General features: G+C 39.0%; 1 long non-coding RNA gene across 1 annotated transcript in view; it reads left to right on the top strand.

Moving 5' to 3' along the window:
* Positions 1–10,025: 10,025 nt before the first annotated feature.
* The window catches only part of LOC112059886 (uncharacterized), a 51,046-nt gene continuing 48,931 nt past the window's right edge, over positions 10,026–12,140 (top strand). Inside the window, exon 1 of the long non-coding RNA XR_002889144.3 lies at positions 10,026–10,157. This is a non-coding gene — a long non-coding RNA (uncharacterized LOC112059886). The remainder of the gene's footprint in view (positions 10,158–12,140) is intronic.

Here is a 12,140-nt window from a genome sequence, read left to right on the forward strand (position 1 = left end):
TATTATTTACACAGAAGAAATGAACTAAAAATAATAAATGACAAGACTCAAAATGTATCATCATCCAGTCGAGAAGAAAAACAGCTTATATCAAACTCTGTATTTGTCTCAAATACGTGTATCTGACACTGTATAAAATTCATTCTCTCCAGGAGCTGAATCACAGTGATTGCAAAATTGCTGCTTACTCACGTGAACTGTGACAGCCAACATAATTCATTTTCAAACACTGATTTAAAATTAAGAACATTCTTGAAGCAGAATAATTGCTTCTGGTGGTATGCTTTTGTACTAATATTTTTCCTTAAACTTCTACAGTAAAGCTCAACTGGTTTGCAAAGAATTTGGGCTGCATTAGGAGATGTGAATGTCTGTGTAAGCCTCACTTTACATGAGACATTTAATTTTTTTTTTCTCTCTAGCAGATCCTACATGAATTTTACCATGGGCTTGATCTCTTGCCCATTTGAGTCAGTGGCAAAGCTCCCATTGACTTCAGTGTGCAGGATTAGGCCCTATCTGAGTAGTTAAATGATGGCCTGATGCATTTAATGAAAATGGTGATCATGTAGCAGCAAGTAAATGCAAAATTAATCAGGCTTTCATTTTAAAATACATTCTAGCTGTGTTAACCGAGTACTATTGTTGTGTTATTATGAGCATCATTCAGTCACATGGTAATTCAGTTTTTTATTAGAAAATATTTTATGTGACTGTGTGTGTGGTCATGACAATGGGATGCTGAATGCATTGGTTGCTCTGGAGCAGGGGTAGGCAACCTATGGCACGCGTGCCGAAGGGTGCACGCGAGCTGATTTTCAGTGGCACTCACACTGCCCGGGTCCTGCTCACCGGTCTGGGGGGCTCTGCATTTTCATTTAATTTTAAATTAAACTTCTTAAACATTTTGAAACCTTATTTACTTTACATACAACAATAGTTTAGTTATATATTGTAGACTTATAGAAAGAGACCTTCTAAAAAGGTTAAAATATATTACCGGCACGCGAAACCTTAAATTAAAGTGAATAAATGAAGACTCGGCACACCACTTCTGAAAGGTTGCCGACCCCTGCTCTGGAGCAAGATAAGTGAACACTGTGCAAGCTGCCCAATAGCACTCTCCCGTCGTGCACTTCAATCCTCACCTGCAATCACCCTCAGTATTCCAGTTGGGGACCTCTCCTGAGTAAACATGTGCCTCTTGTAAAGTAGTTTAGGGATATGTACAAACATCCACCAGGAAACAGATCCAAAGCAGCAAGCTAGTTTCATTTGAATGTAGGACCAAAGAGCTAAAAGGCTGTGTTTGTATTATCTCACACAAACGCTATGGTGTCCATGAAGTTCAGTATTCTCAGTGGAAGCTCTTTGAGGACAGGAAGGGTAGATTTTTGCCTACCCTGGTTTTGTCCCATTTACAGATTCAGATTTGTTTACCTACTGTTGTAAACTGACATATCTTTACTTGTCAATATTGCCTCTGCACTTTCAGATGTCATCAGCTTCAACTGCATATTCTTCCTCTTCTTCTTTTTCTAGTTTCTGTGGCCAAAATACGTTTTATTCAGCAAGATGTTTCATTTAGTGGACAATATCCATCCAAACCTAATGCAGGGGAACTTTGCAGTAATGACACATTTCTTGCCTGATAAAGTCATTCTTTCTGAAGCACTTATTTTTTTAGTTCTTTGTCGCTGGATTTTATTTTCAAGAACTAACTTACTTGCTTTCTCTGCTGGTGTTCAGAACTGAGTGACTGTTTGCCCTTCTCCCATTTCTCTCTCTTTTTTTAAAATGTTGCAATTCAGTTTTCTTTGCCTCCTGGGTTTTTTATGTCCTGTCTCCTGGCAAGAATATGTGTAAATTACATTTTTAGTGTGATCTCAAGAAGTACATTTTGGATTTTTCTACTAGACATAAACATACAGTACATGAATGAAACAATCATTTTGCAATCTTAAACTCCTTGTCTAGAAGACTCTGGTTCATTTTGATTTCTATTTCTTTGTTCATTTTTATCCCTTATGAAAATGAGAGATGCATAGCACTGAAGAGAGCCAGGCAAGGTGCAGATAGGTGGTGAGAAAGCTTTACCACTCTCCTAAATACTTGTCTATATCACTGCCACTGCTCCAATCCTGGGCCTTCATAGAGCAAAGACTACCACCAAGCACAGTCAAAATGTATGTTTCCTGTGGGATTGGAGCTGGGTGGAGTTAGGTAGATTTGCAATATGAACAAATGCAGGGCCAGGGTAAATGTGACACTTTCACATAGGGTGACCAGATGTCCTGATTTTATGACATTAAGATGAAAGCTTGAATCCTGCAGAAGTTAATGGAGGAATACAATTGGGGATGAAACCCTCGTAGCCAGACCAATGCATGTACCCAGAGAACAGAAGGAGAATGCCAAATACACACCTTCGAAACCAGATTTTGAATGTATGGAACCAGATCACAGATAATTTAAATCTGCTTAGCTCCATTTACTTCAACTGACCTGTCAATTTACAGCTGCTGAGAATCTCGCCCATGATCTCCATATTTGAACTTTGAGTGTATAATCCCCTCTATAATTTCGTTCTGTGAGTTCATTTTTTATTCTTGACTTTACATGGCTCATATTGGCTGTCCTTCACTTCGGTAGAGGACCATAAATTACAGAGATTGGATTGTAGCAATATAAAATCCACACAAATGTAGCAGAGTTTAACTAAGGACTACGTCTTGACAAAGAACATTTGCCATATTCATTGAGTAGCTCTGCTGAAGAGATGTAAGTTGTACTTTTTAAAACCACTATAAAATGTACTTTACAAGACTCTAGCTGATGGTAAAAGTGGGACATAAAAAGCAAAGGTGACAAAGAACTGTTGGAATGAGTAATGTAAAAATAGCAGTAAATAGGAAATTGAAGCATAGAAAAGAGACTGTATTGGAGATAACATGTCAAAATCATGAAAAGGTAAAGAGCAAATACCTAGATTAAAATAAATTAATGTCTTCTTCGTTTGCACTCATGTGATAAACTTTATAGGGCAGTTTACCATATGACAAACTGTTACAATGTCTCTCTTGTTGTACATTGTAACTGAGACCATTTTATCATATTTACACATGTTGTGGATGTTTGAAATTGTTTTCAGATTATTAAGTACCTGCAGCAAATGTGAAGGTAATAGCTATGGCACAAAAGTACCATTCATTAGTAGTCAGATGGTATGAATTATTACTGACATCTCTTGTAATATTAACTTTTGAGTACATTATGGTATCTATTTGCAGCTGGCTGTAGACTTTGGTATGGTAAGAGCAACCCATGATCATATCACTGTTATCTGTAATTTTTAATAAATGAATAACAGAAAAGAGAACCAGGCTCTAGATCAGGTATCAGCAACCTTTGGCACATGGCCCACCAGGGAAATCTGCTGGAGGGCCAGGAGAGTTTGTTTACCCACAGCGTCCGCAGTTTCGGCTGATCGCAGTTCCCACTGGCCGCGGTTCGCCGTTCCAGGCCAATGGGGGCTGTGGGAGGCAGCGTGGGACGTGCTGCCCACCGCTTCCTGCAGCACACATGCACTTGGGAAGTGCATACTCTGGTCAATGCATGAACCTTTGAAAATCTGGCTCTGATTGTTCTGTGTGGATTAAGTAAGGTTATTCAATATCATGAGCAACAACAACAACAAAAGGTCTGGAATGATTTGCCCAAGAGGAGTTAGAGAGGTAGATCATTTGGACTGCATAGAATAAACATGCCTCAAACTGAGACAAATGTAATGCATTTCCCATTGGCTCAGCCAAAGAAATATTACCTTTGGCTCACCTGGTAAAACAGCTGTCTACATTCTAGGGCGCAGAATAATGTATCAGCTGTAATAATGTCCAGGAGGACACAGAGGGCAAATCCAGCCACCCATTGGGGAATTCTGCTAACTGCTTAAGTTTATTCTAACATCTGGCAACCATTAGGTAGGCATGGTAGCTGCTATACTGGAAAACAGCTAATTTGAAAAAAATCTGGCATAGTTTTGCTATTTTAAAGCACAAATGTTAATAGGAACCATTGTTTTATATTTGCCACATTGTTATATTTGGCTATGATTTGCAAAAAAAAAATTAAGAGCTGGGTGCTCAGTCCTTTTGAAAATCAGACCAGTTATTTAGGTTTGCAGGTGTGAATTTAGGAGTCTTACTTCAGGCACCAATTTAAAAAAAAATCTTGGCCTATGTTTCTTTATATGATGCTAATACAGTGGGTGCCCTCAAAAAGTTCTGGTGGTTTGAGAGATTCCATTTTCAGCCAACTTTCCCATTTGAAAAATAGGGAATATTCTTGGAACCAATAAACTCATACAAATTAATGGAATTTTTAAGTATGCCCACCTGCACTCTGTCTACCAGATTTGGTGGTTGTGAGCTTCGACCCAGGTCATACGACTAAGGCCAGGAAATATGATTTAATGCCCATTGCACAACAGAAGTCAGTGCCCACTGATTATAGTAATGGAGGTGGTGATAATGTGATATGTGTTAATACCTAACTGGCTTGCCAAGATTTTTAGATTAAAACTAAAATCCATAACACAGTACTCGGTAACCACAAATCTTACCAATCATTAGTGCGGCACTGAATGTGTATGTTCTTCATGCAGCTATAGGTTATGCTTCCTCCACTGTTCAAGCTGGCACTGAAAAGGTAAAATAATTGAGAATTGTAAGTGAGATTTCAGAAAAAACGTAGTGGTTTTATAACTATGGAGGAAATAGACACGCTTACTGAATCTTATTTCACTACCATGGAACGTTTTATAGCACACATTTGTAGAGGGAAAGAATTGATCTTCTGATCAACAATTTGCTGCAGCAGAAAAGAAAATGAATAGCTGCTACCAACTAGCTAAACACAGATTGCACTAGCATGTCATAAAAGCTAACTAGTGTGCCAGGCCACTCTCTGGTACAGTGCATTGATAGCCCAGCTAGCTGTATTATCGCCAAATGGACAAAGTGGATAAAGGGATGATCCTCCAGAACATATCCACTGCAACTGAAAAAACTGCTAATCCAGATGTTTTGCTGAAATTATTTCTTGTGAGGACTGCAAGCCTTAGGGCAAGTGTTACTGTCACTATGTCAAAGGCAATATGTTGAGCAGTGGACTAATCTATATGATTGAAGGGACATGCATGAACCAGCCATGTCTTTAAACTGTTGTAGCTTACATTGACTCTAATTCAGAAAACCATCATGATGATGGCTAATCATTGCTGTTGTGTGACAATTTACCTTGTCACCAGCATATTGTACAATGACATCTGTTTGTGTACCTTCAATTGTTTTTACTGCTAATATATAAAGTACACTACCATAGTAAAAAGGTCATTGAGGTATGCAATAATGTAACCCATGGGACAATTAATGATAATGTGATACATGGTAATGTTCGTAATGTGTAGCATGCATCATAAATATGTATAATTAGCAGTAGAATTGCTGTGATGTAATATCTTGTATCCCATGAAGAGGCTAATATTGGACTTCTAATCTACATCATTGTGAAACCTATATGACTGATAGTATATTTCTTGCACACACAAATTTCTTCTTGAACTGATGTGAACTATAATTTTTTTAAGAAAAACCATAGACTTGCACTTTGTGTGTTCTGCCACCTATTTAAGTGTAATTTTATGGACTGGAGAGAGAAGCTGCAGGTTCCATTCAGAGTTTTCTTTGAATTCTTCCAGTGGGGAGGTTGAGGTGAGGATGGGTTTTCACAAGCATTGTAGACTGGGGTCCATGGAAATCTTGGGGACAGTACGGTGGACGAGGAGTAGGCCTGTGTCTTCGAAAGAGCTCCAAGCTCACTGCAACTTTCCACCAGCCTTTAATGGCGAGTAAGTACATTTTGTAAACAAGACATCTGGGAGAGGAAAGTGAGTCCCAACCACACCCAAAGCAGCCACTGAGGTGGTGAGACTTCACAAGGCACAAACCCTCTCCTTAGGGCTGTGCCTACATGTCACAATCTAGCACAGAACAGCACACAGTCACAACATTGAATCCAAAAGATTGTTCCACAATGGATCAACCCAGACCATAATTTTTTTTAAAGTTGTTTTCTGTGTAAGACATGCCAAAGATCATGTAATTTTTCTGTTTTAGCCTTTGTCAAATTGTGTTTATTGTGGCAAATGGTGGAACTAGAAGTACATGAATACTGGGGGAAATATTTGCAAATATTTCTGTGAATTCTGAATTAAATTTTTGGTTTGGGTTGTTCTGTTCAGGTTCATATGTCACACCCAGCACCATTGTAACTCAGGGGCTTCCCGAGTGTGAAACAAGCCTTTTGTAATACAGTTTACAAGCACTTGGACTGAAAGCTGGCATACAGCTATACCCCATCTTCTGATGTGATCCCCATCAGATCTCACAATTCATATAGCACCAAGTTAGGTCAGATTTGGATGAAATACCTCCAAGGATTACCTACATGCTACAGGAAATGGTGGTGATTCACTAGATCAAACATTCTCTTTGGTATTAGTACTGAATTTATTATTGTTCCATTTCCAAATGGTTAAAGGAACATTTGGCTCTTTGTTGGAAAAGAAAGTGATGCACATATTCATCAGTATACTCTTTTCCTGTCTATTGTTTTCAGGGTATGTACACAGTTCCTGGATAAAGATGACAAAGACAACACTGACATTTCACACAGACACTTTCATTCTCATAGCTCTACATGAAATAGTAAATCCATCTAAGCACCTTTTTGAGCAGAAGTGTCTCTGTTCCCCAAGTACACACTGTTCCAAGTTCTCATGCGTCTGTGTGTCTTAACCTCCACCACAAACAAATTAATCTTTTTATGTTTGGATTGTGAGTCAAAAGCTACAGCTTTAATATGAAAATAGTACCATGATCTGGGGTTGGGACAAATTGGGTAGCAATTACACTGGAATAAAAAAGTGTAGACTCTCAGGCACCATTCATTTAAATGATGCATTTGCTCATACTATTAATTATTTGCAAAACATAAACAGTCCATGAGGGTTCCTATATAGCAGGGGTCAGCAACCTTTGAGAAGTGGTGTGCCAAGTCTTCATTTATTTACTATAATTTAAGGTTTCACGTTCCAGCAATACATTTTACATTTACAGGGGCCGGCGGACGGAACCCCAGACTGGCAGCACGGGTGGCAGACGGAACCCCAGACCAGCAGCGGCCTGAGCCGCTCAGCCCGCTGCCGGCCCGGGGTTCCGTCCATCCAGGCAGGCAGCGGGCTGAGTGGGGCTGGCGGCCGGGACCCTGGCTGGCAGCAGAGTGCCACTAACAATCAGCTCGCATGCTGCCTTTGGCACATGTGCCGCAGGTTGCCAACCCCTGCTATATAGCATTAGGGGGTATTATGTTGCTCCAGATAAAAGCACTTGACTCAGAGGTGAAACAGAAATCCTAACCTATTTGTAGTTATTGTGTAGCTCCAAAAATATATATTAAAGAAGGTTCCAAGGACATGTTTTGCTAGAATAGAAATCGTAGTCCTCGTATTCTCACCAAATTCCAACTTAGATAATAACATACTGCATTGTTAAAGTTCTCCTGCAGTTATCATTGGATAAGATATTCTTCATTTCATGTCCAAAAGCATCACGTGCTCCTAAATAGCTGCTGAAATCTACCATAGAGTTAGCTGTATTTTATTACTGAGTGAAGTTACTTCAACTTATCTTTCTTGTCTCACAGGGATGTTATAAGACTTAATTAAATGATTGTATTAACACACTGAAAATCTTGGATAAATGATCCAAGTGCAAATTATTATTACATTTTCCACTAGCTGTCAAACCAATTTCATGTAGAAAGTGTCCTTCAGGGAGTGTCCATAACCAGCCTGATATTCTAGATCGGTAATGTTTGTTTGTGACCTTACCAGTAGGGCATCTGTATGTAAACATGCCCATCCATCATCAGTGGTGTAAGGGTGTAAATAACCCTTTTTTGGCCAGACCATGTTCAATTTTGTGGATCCACTAAAATAGTGGTGCCCAACCTTATTACACAGCAGGGCCACATAAACCTAAGCACAATCTTGTATGGGCCAAACAGCTTCTACATATTTTAATAAGATTTAAAATCACCTTGTACTGATTTATATTTTAAGTTCAGCTTGTTTTGTATGTATTTAGATAGGCTGTTTCTATATATAGAATTGTCTATGTAAAAAAACAAAAAAAGAAATCCGGTGCCTAAAACGTGTATCAGAATAATAGAAAACAGGAAAAAGAACAATAGAGAACACATAACCCTCTCACGAATAACAAATAAGGAGTGCACTTTCTGAGTTAGCGAAAAGGCTCAGGTTGTTTCTCAGCAAGCAGTTTGTTGAAGTTTGGATCAAAGTGAGAGATTCTCATCCGAAGTACAGCATGCAGATGGTCAGCTGTTAGGTGGTATCACAGATTAGACTTATTCAGCTTCATAACAGAAAGTTTGTTCACAGATGTGTATGCTGCCAAAAATTGTGCACGTTCGTCTAGCAAATCTGTGCAGATTTTGGAACTGATCATTGGGCAGCAGTGAGTAAAACTCCACAAGTTTCTTTTCATGAAACATATCCTTTAAATACGAGTTAAATTGCAGTTCAATCAGTTCCATTTGCAGAGAGGCAGGAACATTATCCATGTTACCAACAAAGAGATTTTCAAACAGATGCTTGCGTGTGACTTGAAGTCAGAAAATCTGTCCTCAAAATTATCATCTAAGAGGTCCAGTTATTTTACCATTTGGGCACATGGGGCCGGAACACTGACCTTTTCATTCATTTTCGCAGAAAGGAAAGTGAGATAGTGCTCCCCTCTTTGAGTGTTGTTGCAAGAGTCTCAGTTTTGCTTGAAAGGCTTTATAACTGGGAAACAAGCCTTTCTTTACCTTGCAACTTTAAATTGAGATCATTCAAATGGCTTGTTAGCATAGGCACCGACTCTGTGGGTGCTCTAGGGCTGGAGCACCGCTGGAAAAAATTAGCGGATGCTTAGCAGGCCTTAGGAAATACTCTGGTGGGCCACTGTATAGCTCATGAGCCGTAGGTTGGGCACCTCTGTACCAAAGTTAATGCAGATGTGGTGTGTGGCAATTCTTCAACAAAGGATATAAGAAACTTCATAAGTCACATTTCTACCTTGAAAGAGAGACTGGCACTGCTTTTCTCAGATTGTCCCTGTGACTCTGATGTGAGAATTTCACCTTTAATGTTTTTCCCCATAATTTTTACTTCTCAGTAATTTACAGTTATTGTGATCTTGTCTTCATTTTAGACACCTAGATATTATAGTGATAAATAATAATAAAATTTTAAATCCCATCCTTCATGTGAGTGATAGAGAGTGATGCTTTTACATAGGCATTGCCACCAACCAAATATGCATTCTCCGGTTCCTCATCTGGCTTCTAACTGTGGGAAATCCAGCCCAGTGACTGATTGGATATTTATTTTACTGTTTAGCTAAGAATATGATCCTGAGTCTATATCAGTATTAAATTTAGGAACTATATATCGGGTATATCAAATCATAGTAGGAACGAAGAGATAGCACTAACTATATATGCTTTGTTTTTAAATCAAAAATCTGTCCTCCATCTTCACCCTGCATTCCTCTCAGTAGATTTTAAACATAAACAGTTATCTTTGGAAATGTGTTTAATACCAAAGTACCTTAAGAAAGAAAAACTGCCCATGGACATGGCATAGATGGGACTGGATTGATTTTTCACTGTGACAGAGATAGTCACCAACAGCTTGAGTCTTGGCATGAACTGCAAAAGCTGAAAGAACCCTCGAGCAAGTGATTAGGGCATGTCATAAATATAAAGGGAAGGGTAACAACCTTTATGTATGCAGTAGCATAAAATCCCTCCTGGCCAGATGTACTGAGAGGGTTAAGAAGCTCACATAACCTGGTTGGCACCTGACCAAAAGGACCAATAAGGAAAGAAGATACTTTCAAATCTGGGAGGTGGGGGGAGGTTTTGTTTGTGCTCTCTTTGTTTGTTCCCTCTCTGGACGGAGAAAAAGACCAGGCAGGTAAAACATCTCCTGAAAACATACGTGAAATGATACATCTAAAATTACAGAAATTGTAAGTAAGGGCAAGGAAATGTGTTAGATTATCTTTTGTTTTAGCTTGTGAATTTTCCCTATGCTAAGAAGTAGTTTTATTCCTGTTTTTTGTAACTTTGAAGTTGAGCCTAGAGGGGAATCCTCTGTTTAAATCTTTTTATTACCCTGTAAAGTTACCTTCTATCCTGATTTTGCAGGTATGATTCTTTTACTTTTTCTTTAAATAAAGTTCTTCCTTTAAGAATCTGTTTGATTTTTAGTGTCCTAGAGACAAAGCATCTGGTCAGTACTCATATTATTCTCAAGCCTCCCCAGGAAAGGGGATGAAGGGGCTTGGGGGAATATTTTGGGGGAACAGGGACTCGAAGTGACCCTTTTCCTGAATTTTTGTGTAAATCACTTGGTGATGGCAGCAATACCGTCCAAGGACAAGGAAAGGAATTGTATCTTGGGGAAGTTTTAACCTAAGATGGTAGAATATAAACTTAGAGGATCTTTCATGCGGCTCCCCATATCTGTACCTCAGTGTGGGGAGGAAACCCTGACAGGGCAGCATTCTGTTTAATGGCTGAGCTAATTGTTAAAGAGATCATTCACTAAGCTATTTAGGCTCTGTTGATGCTAGTCCAGGAATGGTGATCACTGAAGTGCTTCTAAACATGTTTTTCAACTGGTTCAATTTGACTCTGTTTTAAAACTGGCTCAGGTTAACTCTGATCATCTAGTGCAAGCAAGGCCACGCTGTCTGGAACCACTTATCCACACTGATAGATCAAATCACATTTATACTGAGTGAACTAAAACAAATTTTAGAAGGGTTTTTAAAACTGCCTCAACAGATGTGGTTCCTGGCCCCATCTAGAGAGGCCCTCAGAAAACCAGAGGTTAGGTATGTATGGGTGAAAGGTGGCTGGACTAATGATCTGAAGGTTAGGAATACTTAGGATTCAGTCAGCACCATCTTTCTGGTGAGGCCTGGCACACCACAGGACACACCATGATCAGGTGCCTCACAGGCTGGAAGAGTATCATCATAAATTACAAGGAGAGAAAAAACATTTACCAGAAAAATAACTATCTGCATTTTAATCTAAGGTAGGGAGAAAAAAAAAGTAAAAAACAGTTTCACTTTCTCATGTTGATTGCCTAGAATCATTCACTAGGAAATGATAAACTACTGACAAACCTTCTACACAGCTCAGTGCACAGAGGTTATAATGACTGTAGGTTATTCATTACTCTAATTTGAAAATCTCTTCCTCTAGCCATTCTTTTGCCATAAAAACAAACATGTCAGCTGAAGACATGTCTTCCAGGCAGAAGATGCAAGCAGTTTTGCATCAGGGGAAGGGGGGGGAGGGTAGTGATCCCTCTTATTTTGGTATTTACATTGTTAGCTAGTATTGCTATTTCAAAATTATTATCTTAGTCTTACTTTAGCGCCTGAGACACTGAGCACAAAACCAAGCACAGCTTCCATCCACAATAGTTTTGTCCTACTGTGATCTCATTTTTTTTTAATTCAGCATGGATTTTGAGCACTTAGACTGAGCTAATTCAATTTACAGGCTCATTAACCAGACAGCAAATCAAATGGGAATACAATGTGTCTCCACAGGAGTTCTCAATATCAGTTCCAGTACCTATAACTTTTTAATCTCTTAGGATATTGCTGCAGCATAAATCTGCCTTCCCTATAGCTGAAATCCAAGAGGGGATCTACCTGCTAGCCAAGAGTTTGATGGGAGAGCAATGTAATGCCCCCTACTCCAGCAAAATATATATACTTGAGCATTCTGAGGAAGTATATAAAAGTGATTGACTTGACAAAAAGGGGAAATTTATATCTATATTTTATTCTAAATGCCAGTTATTTCTGGTTTAATTTTAAGAATGCTTTGCCTGACCGCCAAATAAAACCCCACCTGTTGTTTGTCCTATGGAATCCATTTTCTTACACTAACTCTTCAAGCTGCACTAACAGCATTTCTCAAAGCAGCTG

The sequence above is a fragment of the Chrysemys picta genome, chromosome 5 (genome assembly GCF_011386835.1).
Source record: "Chrysemys picta bellii isolate R12L10 chromosome 5, ASM1138683v2, whole genome shotgun sequence".
NCBI lineage: Eukaryota > Metazoa > Chordata > Testudines > Emydidae > Chrysemys > Chrysemys picta.